Here is an 18,320-nt window from a genome sequence, read left to right as displayed (position 1 = left end):
GAGAGGCTATAGGAAATTCCAAAGTATGGGGCAAGTTGGCATGGCTACCAAAGCATGCCTAACAAAGGAATGGGGGGGCTGGGAGCATAAGGCCAGAGTCACAGAAATGCAGAGTTTGGAGGAAGGTTTGTAGTGCTAGAAAAGGTTACACAGATACGGAGGGACAAAGTCATTGAGGCATTTAAAAGAGAGAATGAAAATTTTAATTTTGATTTGTTGAAGGGCCACATGCCAATATGGATCAGCAAGGACAGGGGTAATGAGCGAGCAGGACTTGGTCTGGGATAGGCTTATCTGGTAGTGTAGCAACTGTAAATATTAATTAACTGAGGAGTATACTTCATTATAGGGCATATAGAAGCTAATAATGAAGTGAGATAAAAGTTAATTTCTTGTAAGATATTATTGTATTAATCTTTTAATTATTTATTATATATTCAGAAATCTGATTTTTTAAAGAATTAGGAGATGTGAAAAAATAATTCAGTAATTCTTGAAAACTCTGGAAAATTGAGGTTAAAATGTGGTAATACAAAATAATGAAATGCAAATATCCTATTGATAGAAATAAATAAAAAGACTTGCAATTATATAGCGCTTTTCTTGACCCTTAGGATGTCCCAAAGTGCTTTAGAGCCAAATAAGTACATGAGGTGTAGTCACTTTTGTAATGCAGGAAATGCAACAACCCCCAAACTGTGCACAGCAAGGTCCCATAAACAGCAAAGGGATAATGACCAAATAATCTGTTTTAATGGTGTTGATTGAAGGATAAATATTGGCCAGGACACTGGGGAGAACGCCACTGTTCTTCAAAATAGTGCCATGGGCTCTTCTTCAAAATAATGCATTTACGTCGACCTGAGAAGGTAGACAGGGCCTCGGATTAATATCTCATCTGAAAAACAGCACCTCCGACCTTTGCCCTCCCTCAGTACTGCACTGGATTGTCAGCCTAGACTTTGTGCTCCTCTGTACATCCACAAAGGTGACTGTTTTATTACAGGTTTTATTATATTTTAAATCAGCACTTTCTATGCACACTTTCAACATTTAAGTATCCATTCTCATTATTTCAGCCTCATTGAATTTTATTTTGGTTGACTCAGCTTTTGCTTTTGGGGGAACTTGCTACTAAATTTTGGTCACTATTCATCATTCTGCAACCAATGCACATGTTTGGAAATTCTGACTGTGTGCATACATATTTGGTATTGGAACAGAAAAGGCTTGGTTCTACCCTTATGCTTCCGATCCCATCTCAAAGACCGCCTACTTTCATCTCGGTAACATTTCCCACCTCTGTTCCTACCTTAGCCCACCTGCTGCTGAAACTCTCAATCATGCCTTTGTCACCTCCACACTCAGCTATTCCAATGCTCTCCCAGCTGGTTTCCCAGTCTCCGCCCTCCGTAAAATTCAGCTAATATAAAGCTCTGCTGCCCATGTAATATCCCTCATTAAGTCCCTTTCACCATTTGCAGGGCTATGGGGAAAAAGGCAGGGGAGTGGGACTAATTGGATAGTTCTTTCAAAGAGACAGCACATGCACGAGGGGCCAAATGGCCTCATTTTCTGCTGTAAAAGTCAATGATTCCATGAACGCGCATTTATATAGCTCCTTTAACATAGTAAAACGTCCAAGGTGCTTCACAGGAACGTAATCAGACAAAAGTTGACAGAGCCAAAGAAGGAGACATTAGGACAGGTGACCAAAAGATGTAGGTTTTAAGGAGCATCTTAAAAGGAAAGGTCGAGAGATTTAGGAAGGTAACATCTTTAATCTATAAAATATCTCAAGGCACTTTTAGTAGTTTGGGTTTTGCCCATTTCGCTTGAGCAGAATTGAGTCAATTTATAATTCTTATATGTTAAATGCAGCAGTTTGGACTTAACATTAAAGCCAGTAAACATGAAACATTGGATGGAGGTTTGGTGATTTATATTGTTAATGAGCTCCCATCAATAGAACTACCGCCAGACCATTTACTTTGCGGGCGTAATTGCTGCCAATGAACCGGAAGTAGTTGTGCACATGCAGTTCCAGTGTTTTTGTTTGTTTGTTGTCGCCAGACTTCCCAAAATGAGGAATAAAGACTCTGTTGAAAAAAATCTTTTCCATTTGTAGTTTAATTTATTAATTGTGTGAATTGTAGAATTTATTCAGATATGAGCCACTTGTTTGAAATGGGATTGTGATCTGCCTCAGTGTTTCTGATCAGACATTTCTCCTAACAGCTCCCGTGTTGACAGCCCTGACAAGTGATAAAATAGGTTAATTGTTTTTAAATTGACCATGCGGTGTGAAGAGCAAAGGGCCGTGATACCAGAGGTTGAGAAGGAACGAGAAGACTAGGTAATGGTGAAGTGACAGCAAGCTCGGCTTTTAAACACCTGTAGATTGTCGGAGGAAGGGAAGTTTGAGGGAGAGAATGAGTTCCAGAAGTTTAAGGTCCCAGGAAAGTACAGATTAGTGCAGGAGAGGGATGGTGCTAATTACTGAGCGCTTAAAAATGGTTTTTGCAAAAATGGTTTCCTGCGAGCTAGGGTGGTTGGGGGGCTCTCAACTGCAGAGCTACACAAGCTGTTGTGAACATTATTTTTTTAATTTACATAGTTTCCAGTCATTGTCAGGAGTCCACTCCATGCCTTTGCAGGTTACTTTAGCTTTAAGACATTGATGATTATTGGGTATGATTCTCAGCATTTTTTGCCACTGTGATGGAATAGATCTAATTCAATATGCCCATCAGGGGATTTGCTAAACAGATATACAGGTGCCATTAGCTCCTACATCAAAGGAAAGGTAATTCTTCTAGGATCGTAACTTTGTGTGTAGGCGATTGGCCTATTGAGCTGTCAAAATTGAGAGAGGGTTCAGTGGACCAACTGCCTTTGGGGATGCTGATTCTGGGCTAAACTCATACAGACTAACAGAGGAAGTCATGACAAAATTAAAAGCTCTACAACTGAACGCACGAAGCATTCCTAACAAAATAGATGAGTTGTCGGCACAAATAGAAATAAATGGGTATGATCACATTGCCATTACAGAGATGTGGTTGCAAGGTGATCAAGGCTGAGAACTAAATATTCTGGGGTATTTGCCATTTCGTAAGGATAGGCAGAAAGGAAAAAGAGGTGGGGTAGCTCTGATAATAAAGGATGAGATCAGTGCACTAGTAAGAAATTATATTGGCTCAGAAGATCAAGATGTAGAATCAGTTTGGATGGAGATAAGAAGTAATTCAGTTAATTCAGAGACTAGGGTCCTGAACTTGAGGAAAGGTAACTTCGATGGTATGAGACGTGAATTGGCTAGAATAGACTGACAAATGGTACTTAGAGGGTTGACGGTGGATAGGCAATGGCAAACATTTAAAGATCACATGGATGAATTTCACAATTGTACATCCCTGTCTGGAATAAAAATAAAACGGGGAAGGTGGCTCAACTGTGGCGAACAAGGGAAATTAAGGATAGTGTTAAATCCAAGGAAGAGGCATATAAATTGGCCAGAAAAAACAGCAAACCTGCAAATGGGAGAAATTTAGAATTCAGCAGAGAAGGAGAAAGGGTTTAATTAAGAGGGGGAAAATAGAGTATGAGGGGAAGCTTGCCGGGAACATAAAAACTGACTGCAAAAGCTTCTACAGATATGTGAAGAGAAAAAGATTAGTGAAGATAAACGTAGGTCCCTTGCAGTCAGATTCAGGTGAATTTATAATGGGGAACAAAGAAATAGCAGACCAGTTGAAAAAATACTTGGATTCTATCTTGACGAAGGAAGACACAAATAACTTTCCGGAAGTACTAGGGGACCGAGAGTCTCGTGAGAAGGAGAAACTGAAGGACATCCTTATTAGGCGGGAAATTGTGTTAGGAAAATTGATGGGATTGAAGGCCGATAAATCCCAGGGGCCTGATCGGCTGCATCCCAGAGTACTTAAGGAAGTGGCCCTAGAAATAGTGGATGCATTGGTGAGCATTTTCTAGCAGTCTATCGACTCTGGATCAGTTCCTATGGACCGGAGGGTAGCTAATGTAACACCACTTTTTAAAAAAGGAGGGAGAGAGTAAACGGGTAATTATAGACCAGTTAGATTGACATCAGTAGTGGGGAAAATGTTGGAATCAATTATTAAAGATGAAATAACAGTACATTTGAAAAGCAGTGATAGGATCTGTCCAAGTCAACATGGGAACAAATTGGATAGGTTGGGTTTGTTCTCATTGGAACAGAGGAGGTTGAGAGGAGACCTCATCGAGGTGTACAAAATATTGAGGGGCCTGGAAATAGTGGATAGTAAGGGTCTATTTCCATTGGTGGAGGGGGCATAGTTTTAAGATGGTTGGTGCAAGGTTTAGAGGGGATTTGAGGGGGGCTTCTTTACACAGAAGGTTGTGGGGATCTGGAACTCGCTGTATGGAAGAGTGGTGGATGCAGAAACCCTCACCACTTTTAAGAGATGGTTGGATGGGCACTTAAAGTGCCATAACCTGCAGGGTTACGGATCTAGAGCTGGTAATTGGAATTAGACTAGACGACCTTTTGTTGGTCGGCGCAGATATAATGTTAAGTACCGCAGGGAATAGAATACGACCAGGGTGATCTCCTGGACTAGTTTCCATCACTCGGATGGGTCGGAGAGGAATTTTCCCAGAATTTTTCTCCCTAAATTGGCCTGGGTTTTTAATCTGGTTTTTGCCTCTCCCAGGAGATCACATGGCTCCGGTTGGGGTGGAGTGTAGATGTTTTTAGTATAAGGGGTGTTGCAGTGGTGTGGGGTGGACGGGTTGGGCTGGGTGCTCTTTGATTTTCTGTCATTGTTCATGGGTTTGTACGTAACCTTTAGGGCTGCTGATGAAGGACTGTGCGGCTCTTTGTCGGCCAGCGTGGACACGATGGGCTGAAATGGCCTCCTTCTGCGCTGTAAATTTCTATATTTCTAACATGGATTTATGAAAGGGAAATCACGCTTGACAAATCTTTTAGAATTTTTTGAGGATGTAACTAGTAGAGTGAACAAGGGAGAACCAATGGATGTGGTGTATTTGGACTTTCAAAAGGCTTTTGACAAGGTCCCACACAAGAGATTAGTGTGCAAAATTAAAGCACATGGTATTGGGGGTAATGTATTGACAACTGATAGAGAACTGGTTGGCAGACAGGAAGCAGAGAGTCGGGATAAACGGATCCTTTTCAGAATGGCAGGCAGTGACTAGTGGGGTGCCGCAGGGCTCAGTGCTGGGACCCCAAGTATTTACAATATACATTAATGATTTAGATGAAGGAATTAAGTGTAATATCTCCAAGTTTGCAGATGACACTAAACTGGGTTGCGGTGTGAGCTGTGAGGAGGATGCAAAGAGGCTGCAGGGTGACTTGGACAGGTTAAGTGAGTGAGAAAATGCATGGCAGATGCAGTATAATGTGGATAAATGTGAGGTTATCCACTTTGGGGGCAAAAACACGAAGGCAGAGTATTATCTGAATGGCGGCAGATTCGGAAAAGAGGAGATGCAACAAGACCTGGGTGTCATGGTACATCAGTCATTGAAAGTTGGCATGCAGGTACAGCAGGTGGTGAAGAAGGCAAATAGTATGCTGGCCTTCATAGCGAGGGGTTTTGAGTATAGGAGCAGGGAGGTCTTACTGCAGTTGTACAGGGCCTTGGTGAGGCCTCACCTGGAATAGTGTGTTCAGTTTTGGTCTCCTAATCTGAGGAAGGACGTTCTTGCTTTTGAGGGCGTGCAGCGAAAGTTCATCAGACTGATTCCCGGGATGGCTGGACTAACATATGAGGAGAGACTGGATCGACTGGGCTTGTATTCACTAGTTTAGAAGGATGAGAGGAGATCTCATAGAAACATGTAAAATTCTGACGGGACTGAACAGGTTAGATGCAGGAAGAATGTTCTCGATGTTGGGGAAGTCCAGAACCAGGGGACACAGTCTAAGGATAAGGGGTAAGCCATTTAGGACTGAGATGAGGAGAAACTGCTTCACTCAGAGAGTTGTTAACCTGTGGAATTCCCTACCGTAGAGAGTTGTTGATGCTAGTTCGTTGGATATATTCAAGAGGGAGTCAGATGTGGCCCTTACGGATCAAGGGGTATGGAGAGAAAGCAGGAAAGGGGTATGGAGGTGAATGATCAGCCATGATCTTATTGAATGGTGGTGCAGTCTCGAAGGGCTGAATGGCCTACTCCTGCACCTATTTTCTATCTTTCTATGTAAGTAATAAGGGAAAGAAGTCACTGGTGGGAGTGGTCTACAAGCCCCCAAACAGCAGCCACTCTGTGGCACAGAGTAGAAATAATGGAGGCTTGAAAGAAAGGTACAGCTATAATCATGGGCGATTTTAATCTGCATATTGATTGGACAAATCAAATTGGCAATGGTAACCTTGAGTAAGAGTTCATAGAGTGTATGAAGGGTGGTTTCTTGGAACAATACGTTGTGGAAACAACCAGGGAACAAACTATTTTAGATCTGGATAATGTGTAACGAGTCTGGATTAATTCACGATCTTGTAGTGAAAGATCCTCTTGGGAAGAGTGATCATAACATGGTAGAATTTCAAATTCAGTTTGAGGGTGAGAAAGCTAGGTCTCAAACTAGTGTCCTGAACTTAAATAAAGGTATTTACAAAGGTATGAAGGCAGAGTTGGTTAAAGTGATCTGGGAAAATATATTACTGGTAAGACTGTAGAAAAGCAGTGGCAAACATTTAAGGAGATATTTCTTAACTCTCAGCAAATAGTTATTCCAAAGAAATAAAGATGCGAAGAGAAGGATGAACCAATCCTGGCTAACTAAGGAAGTAAAGGATGGTATCAAATTGAAAACAAAGGCATACAAGGTTGCGAAGGTCAGGGTATTGGGAAATTTTTAGAAACCAGCAAAGGATGACTAAAAAAAAATGATAAAGACAGAGAAGATACCGTATGACAGCAAACTAGCAAGAAATATAAAAACAGACAGAAAAAGCTTCTACAGGTATATAAAAAGGAAACGAGATGCTAAAGTAAACATTGATCCCTTAGAGGATGGGACTGGAGAATTAATAATGGGAAACAGGGAAATAACAGAGACTTTGAACAAATATTTTGTATTGGTCTTCACGGAAGAGGATACTAAAAACATTCAAAATGATAATCAAGGAGCTATTGGGGGGGGCGACGACTTAAAACAATCACTATCACTAGAGATAAAGTACTAGGCAAACTAATGGGACTAAAGGTGGACAAGTCCCCTCGACCTGAGGGTCGTAAAAGAAGTGGCTGCAGAGATAGTGGATGCATTGGTTGTAATCTACCAGAATTCACTGAAACAGCGGACTGGAAAACCGCAAATGTAACAGCTCTATTTAAAGAAAGGAGGGAGACAGAAAGCAGGAAACTATAGACCAGTTAGCCTAATATCTGTCATTGGAAAAATGCTGGAGTCCATCATTAAGGAAGTAGTAGCAGGACATTTCGAAAAAGTTCGCATGCAGGTACAACAAGTAATCAGGAAGGCAAATGAAATGCTGGCCTTTATTGCAAAGGGGATGGAGTATAAAAGTAGGGAAGACCTGCTCCAACTGTACAGGGTGTTGGTAAGACCGCACGTGGAGTACTGCGTCATGGCAGGAGAGCCCAGATCCGTGCCATGCTCCTCCTGTGCCATGTGGGAAATCAGGGACGCTTCCAGTGTCCCTGACGACTATGTGTGCAGGAAGTGTATCCAGCCACAGCTCCTGTTAGACCGCATGACAGCAATGGAGCTGCGGATGGATTCACTCTGGAGCATGCGCGATGCTGAAGATGTTGTGGATAACACGTTCAGTGAGTTGTTCACAGCGCAGGTAAAGGTTACAAAGGCAGATAGGCTACGGGTGACCATCAGGCAGAGCAGGAGTAGGAAGGTAGTGCAGAAGTCCCCTGTGGTCATCTCCCTCCAAAACAGATATACCGCTTTGGATATTGTTGGGGGAGATGGCTCACCAGGGAAAGGCAGCAGCAGACAAGTTCATGGCACTGTGGGTGGCTTTGCTGCACAGGAGGGCAGGAAAAAGAGTGGGAGAGCTATAGTGGTAGGAGATTCTATTGTCAGGGGGATAGATAGGCGTTTCTGCGGTTGCAACCGAGACTCCAGGATGCTATGTTGCCTCCCTGTTGCAAGGGTCAAGAATGTCTCGGAGCGGCTGCAGGGCATTCTGGAGGGGGAGGGTGAACAGCCAGTTGGCGTAGTACAGATAGGTACCAACGATATAGATAAAAAGCGGGATGAGGTCCTACAAGCTGAATTTAGTGAGCTAGGAGTTAAATTAAAAAGTAGGACCTCAAAAGGTAGTAATCTCAGGATTACTGCCAGTGCCACGTGTTATCAGAGTAGAAATAGCAGGATAGCCAAGATGAATACGTGGCTTGAGGAGTAGTGCAAGAGGGAGGGATTCAAATTCCTGGGACATTGGAACCGGTTCTGGGGGAGGTGGGACCAGTACAAACCGGACGGTCTGCACCTGGGCAGGACCGGAACCAATGTCCTAGGGGGAGTGTTTGCTAGTGCTGTTGGGGAGGGGGTTAAACTAATATGGCAGGGGGATGGGAACCTATGCAGGGAGATAGAAGGAAATAAAATGGGGGCAGAAGCAAAAGATAGAAAGGAGAATAATAAAAGTGGAGGGTAGAGAAACGCAAGGCAAAAATCAAAAAGGGCCACATTACAGCAAAATTCTAAAGGGACAAAGAGTGTTAAAAAGGCAAGTCTGAAGGCTCTATGCCTCAATGCGAGGAGTATTAGTAATAAGGTGGATGAATTAACTGCGCAGGCAGCTATTAACGATTATGATATAATTGGGATTACAGAGACATGGCTCCAGGGTGACCAAGACTGGGAACTCAACATCCAGGGGTATTCAACATTCAGGAAGAATAGACAGAAAGGAAAAGGAGGTGAGGTAGCGTTGCTGGTTAAAGAGAAAATTAACACAATAGTAAGAAAGGACATTAGCTTGGATGATGTGGTATCTGTATGGGTAGAGCTGCGGAATACCAAAGGGCAGAAAATGCTAGTGGGAGTTGTGTACAGACCACCAAACAGTAGTAGTGAGGTTGGGGATGGCATCAAACAAGAAATTAGGGATGCGTGCAATAAAGGTATAGCAGTTACAATGGGCGACTTTAATCTACATATAGATTGAGCGAACCAAGCTCGTAGCAATGCGGTGGAGGAGGATTTCCTGGAGTGTATTAGGGATGGCTTTCTCGACCAACTAGAGAACTAGCCATCCTAGACTGGGTGTTGTGTAACGAGAGAGGACGAAATTAGCAATCTTGTTGTGCGAGGCCCCCTGGGGAAAAGTGACCATAATATGGTAGAATTCTTTAAAATGGAGAGTGACACAATTAATTCAGAGTCTTGGGTCCTGAACTTAAGGAAAGGTAACTTCGACGGTATGAGACATGAATTCGCTAGGATAGACTGGCAAATGATACTTAAAGGGTTAACAGTGGATAGGCAATGGCAGACATTTATAGATTATATGGATGAACTTCAACAATTGTACATCCCTGTCTGGAGTAAAAATAAAACGGGGAAGGTAGCTCAACCGTGGCTAACAAGGGAAATTAGGGATAGTGTTAAATCCAAGGAAGAGGCATATAAATTGGCCAGAAAAAGCAGCAAACCTGAGGACTGGGAGAAATTTAGAATGCAGCAGAGGAGGACAAAGGGTCTAATTAGGAGGAGGAAGCTTGCAGGGAACATAAAAACTTACTGCAAAAGCTTCTATAGATATGTGAAGAGAAAAAGATTAGTGAAGACCAACGTAGGTACCTTGCAGTCAGATTCAGGTGAATTTATAATGGGGAACAAAGAAATGGCAGACCAATTGAACAAATACTTTGGATCTGTCTTCACTAAGGAAGACACAAATAGCCTTCCAGAAATACTTGGGGTTCGAGGGTCTAGCGAAAAGGAGGAACTGAAGGAAATCGTGTTGGGGAAATTGATGGGATTGAAGGCCGATAAATCCTCAGGGCCTGATAGGCTGCATCCCAGAATACTTAAGGAAGTGGCCCAAGAAATAGTGGATGCATTGGTGATCATTTTCCAACATTCTATTGACTCTGGATCAGTTCCTATGGACTGGAGGGTAACTAATGTAACACCACTTTTTAAAAAAGGAGGGAGAGAGAAAATAGGGAATTATAGACCGGTTAGCCTGACATCAGTAGTGGGGAAAATGTTGGAATCAATTATTGCGAACATAAGAACAAGAATTAGGAACAGGAGTAGGCCATCTAGCCCCTCGAGCCTGCTCCGCCATTCAACAAGATCATGGCTGATCTGGCCGTGGACTCAGATCCAATTACCCGCCTGCTCCCCCTAACCCTTAATTCTCTTATTGGTTAAAAATCTATCCAGCTGTGATTTGAATACATTCAATGAGCTCGCCTCAACTGCTTCCTTGGGCAGAGAATTCCACAGATTCACAACCCTCTGGGAGAAGAAATTCCTTCTCAACTCAGTTTTAAATTGGCTCACCCGTATTTTGAGGCTGTGCCCCCTAGTTCTAGTCTCCCCGACCAGTGAAAACAACCTCTCTGCCTCTATCTTGTCTATCCCTTTCATTATTTTAACTGTTTCTATAAGATCACCCCTCATCCTTCTGAACTCGAACGAGTAAAGACCCAGTCTACTCAATCTATCATCATAAGGTAACCCCCTATCTCCGGTATCATCCGAGTGTATCGTCTCTCCAGAGCTAGCATATCCTTCTTTATGTAAGGTGACCAAAACTGCACACAGTACTCCAGGTGCGGCCTCACCAATACCCTGTACAGTTACAGCAGGACCTCCCTGCTTTTTACTCCATCCCTCTCGCAATGAAGGCCAACATTCCATTCGCGTTCCTGATTACCTGCTGCACCTGGAAAGTAACTTTTTGGGATTCATGCACAAGGAGCCCCTGTTCCATTATTTGAAGGGGCTGCTCCTGAAATTCTGGCTGCACTTCAGTCCCACTCTCCTGATCTTTGGGCACCCTGTGCGGAGGGGAGCGGGTAGGTCCGAAGGCCTCCTCGTAGGACTGCTCCTGGGCACGGCCAAGGGTGCCATCAGCCGGTCCAGGCAGCGGGCGGTCGAGGGGGTCGTTCAACCTGACTGCCTGCCTCTCTTCCGCTCTTACATCCGGTCCAGGGTGTCCTTGGAGATGGAGCACGCGGTGTCCACCGGTACGCTCGCGGTGGGCACCGGAGGGACTGGAGTGCATCATCACGCCCGGCAACCAAATTTTAATTTGATTTTACGTTTTAAAGTTTAATTTGTTTTAATTGCCGGTGTTTTTAGTGTCCCCTTCCCTTTTATAGGGGGCACTGGGGAAAAATTGTGATTTTAGTGCCCAAAAAAAAAACCAAAAAAAAGGAAAAAAAAACCCAAAAAAAAACCAAAAAAAAAGAAAAAAAGGGCCTTGTAAATGTCTGGTGTGTCACCCAGGTCGGGTGGCACGGTTTAATGTGTTTTGTTTTGCAGATAAACTCCAAAAAGAGTTTCATGCACAAGGACCCCCAGGTCCCTCTGCACCGCAGCATGTTGTAAATTCTCCCCATTCAAATAATATTCCCTTTTATTGTTTTTTGTCCCCAAGGTGGATGACCTCACAGTTTTCGACATTGTATTCTATCTGCCAAACCTTAGCCTATTCGCTTAACCTATCTAAATCTCTTTGCAGCCTCTACACAACCCGCTTTCCTACTAATCTTTGTGTCATCTGCAAATTTTGATACACTACACTCTGTCCCCTCTTCCAGGACATCTCTGTATATTGTAAACAGTTGTGGTCCCAGCACCGATCCCTGTGGCACACCACTAACCACCGATTTCCAACCCGAAAAGGACCCATTCATCCCGACTCTCTGTTTTCTGTTCGCCAGCCAATTCTCGATCCATGCTAATACATTTCCTCTGACTCCGCGTACCTTTATCTTCTGCAGTAACCTTTTGTGTGGCACCTTATCGAATGCCTTTTGGAAATCTAAATACACCACATCCATCGGTACACCTCTATCCACCATGCTCGTTATATCCTCAAAGAATTCCGGTAAATTAGTTAAACATGATTTCCACTTCATGAATCCATGTTGCGTCTGCTTGATTGCACTATTCCTATCTCGATGCCCCGCTATTTCTTCCTTAATGATAGCTTCACGCATTTTCCCCACTACAGATGTTAAACTAACCGGCCTATAGTTACCTGCCTTTTGTCTGCTCCCTTTTTTTAATAAACAGAGGCGTTACATTAGCTGCTTTCCAATCCACTGGTACCTCCCCAGAGTCCAGAGAATTTTGGTAGATTATAACGAATGCATCTGCTATAACTTCCGCCATCTCTTTTAATACCCTGGGATGCATTTCATCAGGACCAGGGGACTTGTCCACTTTGAGTCCCATTAGCCTGTCCAGCACTACCCCCTTAGTGATAGTGATTATCTCAAGGTCCTCTCTTCCCACATTCCCGTGACCAGCAATTTTTGGCATGGTTTTTGTGTCTTCCACTGTGAAGACCGAAGCAAAATAATTGTTTAAGGTCTCAGCCATTTCCACATTTCCCATTATTAAATCCCCCTTCTCATCTTCTAAGGGACCAACATTTACTTTAGTCACTCTCTTCCGTTTTCTATATCGGTAAAAGCTTTTACTATCTGTTTTTATGTTTTGCGCAAGTTTACTTTCGTAATCTATCTTTCCTTTCTTTATTGCTTTCATATTCATTCTTTGCTGTCGTTTAAAATTTTCCCAATCTTCTAGTTTCCCACTAACCTTGGCCACCTTATACGCATTGGTTTTTAATTTGATACTCTCCTTTATTTCCTTGGTTATCCACGGCTGGTTATCCCTTCTCTTACCGCCCTTCTTTTTCACTGGAATATATTTTTGTTGAGCACTATGAAAGAGCTCCTTAAAATTCCTCCACTGTTCCTCAATTGTACCACCGTTTAGTCTGTGTTCCTAGTCTACTTTAGCCAACTCTGCCCTCATCCCACTGTAGTCCCCTTTGTTTCAGCATAGTACGCTCGTTTGAGACTCTATTTCCTAATCCTCAATCTGTATTACAAATTCAACCATACTGTGATCACTCAGGATGAAATAGCAGCGCATTTGGAAAGCAGTGACAGGATCGGTCCAAATCAGCATGGATTTATGAAAGGGAAATCATGCTTGACAAAGCTTCTAGAATGTTTTGAGGATGTAACTAGTAGATTGGACAAGGGAGAACCAGTCGATGTGGTGTATGTGGACTTTCAAAAGGCTTTTGACAAGGTACCACACAAGAGATTAGTGTGCAAAATTAAAGCACATGGTATTGGGGGTAATGTATTGACGTGGATAGAGAACTGGTTGGCAGACAGGAAGAGGAATAAACGGGTCCTTTTCAGAATGGCAGACAGTGACCAGTGGGGTGCCGCAGGGTTCAGTGCTGGAACCCCAGATATTTACAATATACATCAATGATTTAGATGAAGGAATTGAATGTAATGTCTCCAAGTTTGCAGATGACACTAAGCTGGGTGGCGGTGTGAGCTGTGAGGAGGATGCTAAGAGGTTGCAGGGTGACTTGGACAGGTTAGGTGAGTGGGCAAATGCATGGCAGATGCAGTATAATATGGATAAATGTGGGGTTATCCACTTTGGTGGCAAAAACAGGAAGACAGAATATTATCTGAATTGTGACAGATTAGGGAAAGGGGAGGTGTAACGGGACCTGGGTGTCATGGTATGTCAGTCATTGAAGTTTGGCATGCAGGTACAGCAGGCGGTGAAGAATGCAAATGGCATGTTGGACTTCATAGCTTGAGGATTTGAGTATCGGAGCAGGGAGGTCTTACTGCAGTTGTACAGAGCCTTGGTGAGGCCACACCTGGAATATCGTGTTCAGTTTTGGTCTCCTAATCTGAGGAAGGACGTTCTTGCTATTGAGGGGGTACAGCGAAGGTTCACCAGATTGATTCCTGGGATGGCAGGGCTGACATATGAGGAGAGACTGATCAGTTGGGCTTGTATCCACTGGAGTTTAGAAGAATGAGAGGTGATCTCAGAAACATAAAATTCTGATGGGATTGGACAGGTTAGAGGCAGGAAGAATGTTCCCATTGCTGGGGAGTTCCAGAACCAGGGGTCACAGTCTAAGAAGGGGTAAGCCATTTAGGACCGAGATGAGGAGAAACTTCTTCACTCAGAGTGGTTAACCTGTGGAATTCTCTACCGCGGAAAGTTGTTTTTGCCAGTTCGTTAGATATATTCAAAAGGTAGTTAGATATGGCCCTTATGGCCAAAGGGATCAAGGGGTATGGAGAGAAAGCAGGAAAGGGGTACTGAGGTTGAATGATCGGCCATGATATTATTGAATGGCGATGCAGGTTCGAAGGGCTGAATAGCCTGCTCTTGCATCTAATTTCTGTGTTTCTATATACAGTTTTGGTCTCCTCATTTAAGGAAGGATACACTTGCATTGGAGGAATCTAGAACTAGGGGGCATAGTTTCAGAATAAGGGGTCGCCCATTTAAAACAGAAATGAGGAAGAATTTCTTCTCTCAGAGGGTTGTGAATCTTTGGAATTCTCTACCCCAGAGAGCTATGGAGGCTGGGTCTTTGAATATATTTAAGGTGGAAATAGAGAGATTTTAGAATGATAAGGGAGTAAAGGGTTATGGGGAGCAGGCGGGGAAGTGGAGTTGAGTCCAGGATCAGATCAGCCATGATCTTATTGAATGGTGGAGCAGGCTCGAGGGGCCAAATGGCCTACTCCTGATCCTATTTCTTATGTTCTATGACCAGTTATCTTAGAGAGTTAGCGTAAAAATGAGTTTTTTTTCCTTAAACCAACAGCAGAGTTGCATTTGATTATTTTTAATGGTACGGATATTGATTAATCTCATTGTGAAAACTGTATACTGTTCAGTTATGTAAATTATGTAAAATAAACTAGTTTGTTGGTTTGTAATTGTGCCTTGTCTCAGAGTGGATTTCAGTCCGCCGCTTTTAAAGGCAATAGAACACATGTAGTGAGACTTCTGTTCATCATAGGCAGTCCCTCGGAATCGAGGAAGACTTGCTTCCACTCCTAAAGTGAGTTCTTTGGTGACTGAACAGTCCAATACGGGAGCTACAGACCACATCACAGGTGGGACAGACATTCGTCGGGGGAAGAATTTACCACACACTCCTTCCGCTGCCTGCGCCTGACCTCTTCATGCTCGCGCCTGACCTCTTCATGCTCGCGGCGTTGAGATTCGAAGAGCTCAACGCCCTCCCAGATGCACTTTCTCCACCTAGAGCGATCTTCAGCCAGGGACTCCCAGGTGTCAGTGATGTCGCACTTTATCAGGGAGGCTTTGAGGGTGTCCTTGTAAAGTTTCCGCTGCCTACCTTTGGTTCGTTTGCCAAAGGAGCTCCACTTAGAGCAATTGCTTAGGGAGTCTCGTGTCTGGCATGCGAACTATGTGGCCTGCCCAGCAAAGCTGATCGAGTGTGGTCAGTGCTTCAATGCTGGGGATGTTAGCCTGGGTGAGGACACTGATGTTGGTGCGCCTGTCCTCCCAGGGGATTTGCAGGATCTTGCAGAGATATCGTTGGTGATATATCTCCAGTGACTTGCGGTGTCTACTGTACATCGTCCATGCCTCTGATCCATACAGTAGGGCGGGTGTTACTACAGCCCTGTAGATCATGAGCTTGGTGGTAGATTTGAGGGCCTGGTCTTCGAACATTCTTTTCCTCAGGTGGCCGAAGGCAGCACTGGAGGCGATGTTGAATCTCCGCATCAATTTCTGCCTTCGTTGATAAGAGGCTCCCGAGGTATGAGAAGTGGTCCACGTTGGCGAGGGCCGTGCCGTGAATCTTGATGACTGGCGGGCAGCGCTGTGCGGCGAGGACAAGCTGGTGGAGGACCTTTGTCTTACGGCTATTAAGTGTAAGGCCCATGCTTTCATATGCCTCGGTAAATGCATCGACTATATCCTGGAGTTCAGCCTCAGAATGTGCGCAGACGCAGGCGTCGTTCGCGTATTGCAGCTCAACAACAGAGGTTGGGGTGATCTTGGACCTGGCCTGGAGGCGGCATAGGTTAAACAGCTTCCCACTGGTTCTGTAGTTTAGTTCCACTCCAGCCGGGAGCTTGTTGACTGCGAGGTGGAGCATGGCAGCGAGGAAGTTTGAGAAGAAGGCTGGAGCGGTGACGCAGCCCTGTTTGACCGCGGTCCGGACGTAGATAGGGTCTGTAATGGATCCACTGGTAAGGATCACGGCGAAGGATGTTGACAAACTTTTGGGGGCATCGAAAACGGAGGAGGACACTCCATAAGCCCTCACGGTTGACAGTCTCAAAGGCCTTTGTAAGATCGAAAAAGGCCATATATAAGGGCTGGCGCTGCTCCCTGAATTTTTCCTGCAGTTGTCGTGCTGCAAAGATCATGTCCATTGTGCCCCGTGGGGGACAAAATCCACACTGTGACTTCGGGAGGAGCTCCTCGGCCACAGGGAGAAGACGGGTGAGGAGAACTCTAGCGACAACCTTCCCAGTGGCTAGTAGCAGGGAGATTCCCCTGTAGTTGCCGCAGTCGGACTTGTCCTTTTTAAAAATGGTCACAATCACTGCATCTCAGATCTCCCGGCATGCTCTCCTCCCTCCAAATGAGGGTGATGAGGTCATGTATCCGCGCCAGCAGCGCCTCTCCGCCAAACTTTAGTGTCTCAGCAGGAATTCCATCCGCACCTATAGCCTTGTTATTCTTAAGCTGTTTTATGGCTTTGCCTACCTCGTGCAGCATTGGGGTTTCACTGAGGTGGTAGCGGGTCCCATGCTGCGGGATAGAGTCGAGAACACTCGAGTCAAAGGCAGAGTCTCAATTGAGGAGATCTTCAAAGTGCTCCTTCCAGAAGGCCCAGACAGCCTCGGTGTCCTTGATGAGTGTTTCCCCGTTCTTGGCCAAGAGTGGGGTGGGGCCTAGGGAGTTTGGACCGTAGGTGGCCTTGACTGCAATGAAGAATCCTCGCATATCGTGGCTGTCGGCCAGTTGTTGTATCTCCTGTGCTTTCTCCATCCACCATCTGTTCTTTAGGTCCCGGGTTTTTTGTTGGACCTCGGCCTTGAGCCGTCTGTAACATTGCTTTGCTGCTCCCGAGTTGGGTTGTTGCTTGAGGCTCAGAAATGTTCTGCACTTACGATCCATTAGTTCTTGAATCTCCTGATCATTTTCATCAAACCAGTCCTGGTGTTTTCTGGTTGAGGCACTGGTTATGGAGGCCTGGAGGGCAGACCAAGCACTATGGGCATTGAGCATCTCAGGGTCATAAAGGCAGGCCAGATTAATTGTGAGGCACTGGCTGTATAGGGCTCTCTTAGCTGGGTCTTTAAGTGCCCCAGCATTAATTTTTTTGCGGCACTGCTTCTGTTGTCCCCTCTGCTTTGGGGCCAAGTTAATATTGATGATGGATCGGATTAGGCGTTGGTCCGTCCAGCAGTCGTCAGCTCCAGTCATGGCGCAGGTGATGCGCACATCCTTGCAATCCCTGGCTCGGACGATGACATAGTCAAGCAGGTGCCAGTGTTTGGAGTGAGGGTATTGCCACAATGCCTTGTATTTGTCCCTCTGGCAGAACAGGGTGTTGGTGATGAGGAGTTCATGTTCCAGACATTTTGTCCGGAGTAGCGTACTGCTGGAGTTGGCTTTCCCTACCCCCTCTCTGCCAATCACGCCTCCCCAGAGGGCTATGTCTTTGCCAACCCTGGCATTAAAGTTACCTAGGAGCATCAATTTATCGCCCGTGGGGACGCAGGACAGGGATGTCTCGAGGTTGGAATGAAAACCCTCTTTAGCCTCATCCGTTGCATCCGTGCATCGAGTGTTGGGGCGTACGCACTGATGACTGTGGCGCATTGGTTCCGGGATAGGATAAGGCGAAGAGTCATGAGGTGTTCGTTAACCTTGCAGAGGGAGTCTTTGAGACGATCGACCAGTTCATTTTTGACGCGAAGCCGACTCCATGAAGGCGCCGTTCTTCCTCTGGTTTTCCTTTCCAGAAAAAGGTGTAACCTCCACCATGTTCCTTGAGCTGGCCTTCCCCTGCCCGCCGGGTCTCGCTTAGGGTGGCGATGTCGATGTCAAAACGTCTAAGTTCCTGGGCAACTATGGCGGTCCGGCGTTCCGGCCTGTTGCTTGGTTGGAATTGTCCATGAGGGTCCTGACGTTCCAGGTCCCGAACTTCATATTAATGAAGTGGAAGATGCCTGTGTATGAGTTCTTTTAACGTGGGGTGGCCGCTGCACAC

General features: G+C 44.9%; 1 protein-coding gene across 5 annotated transcripts in view; it reads right to left on the bottom strand.

Annotated features, from left to right (window-relative positions):
• LOC139274813 (coiled-coil domain-containing protein 138-like) overlaps positions 1-18,320 on the bottom strand; it is a 164,441-nt gene that overhangs the window by 137,324 nt on the left and 8,797 nt on the right. The window lies entirely within an intron of this gene.

This window comes from Pristiophorus japonicus, chromosome 10 (genome assembly GCF_044704955.1).
Source record: "Pristiophorus japonicus isolate sPriJap1 chromosome 10, sPriJap1.hap1, whole genome shotgun sequence".
NCBI classification, from domain to species: Eukaryota; Metazoa; Chordata; class Chondrichthyes; family Pristiophoridae; genus Pristiophorus; species Pristiophorus japonicus.
The sequence above is the reverse complement of the archived record's forward strand: the minus strand, read 5'-3'. Positions and strand labels throughout refer to the sequence as shown.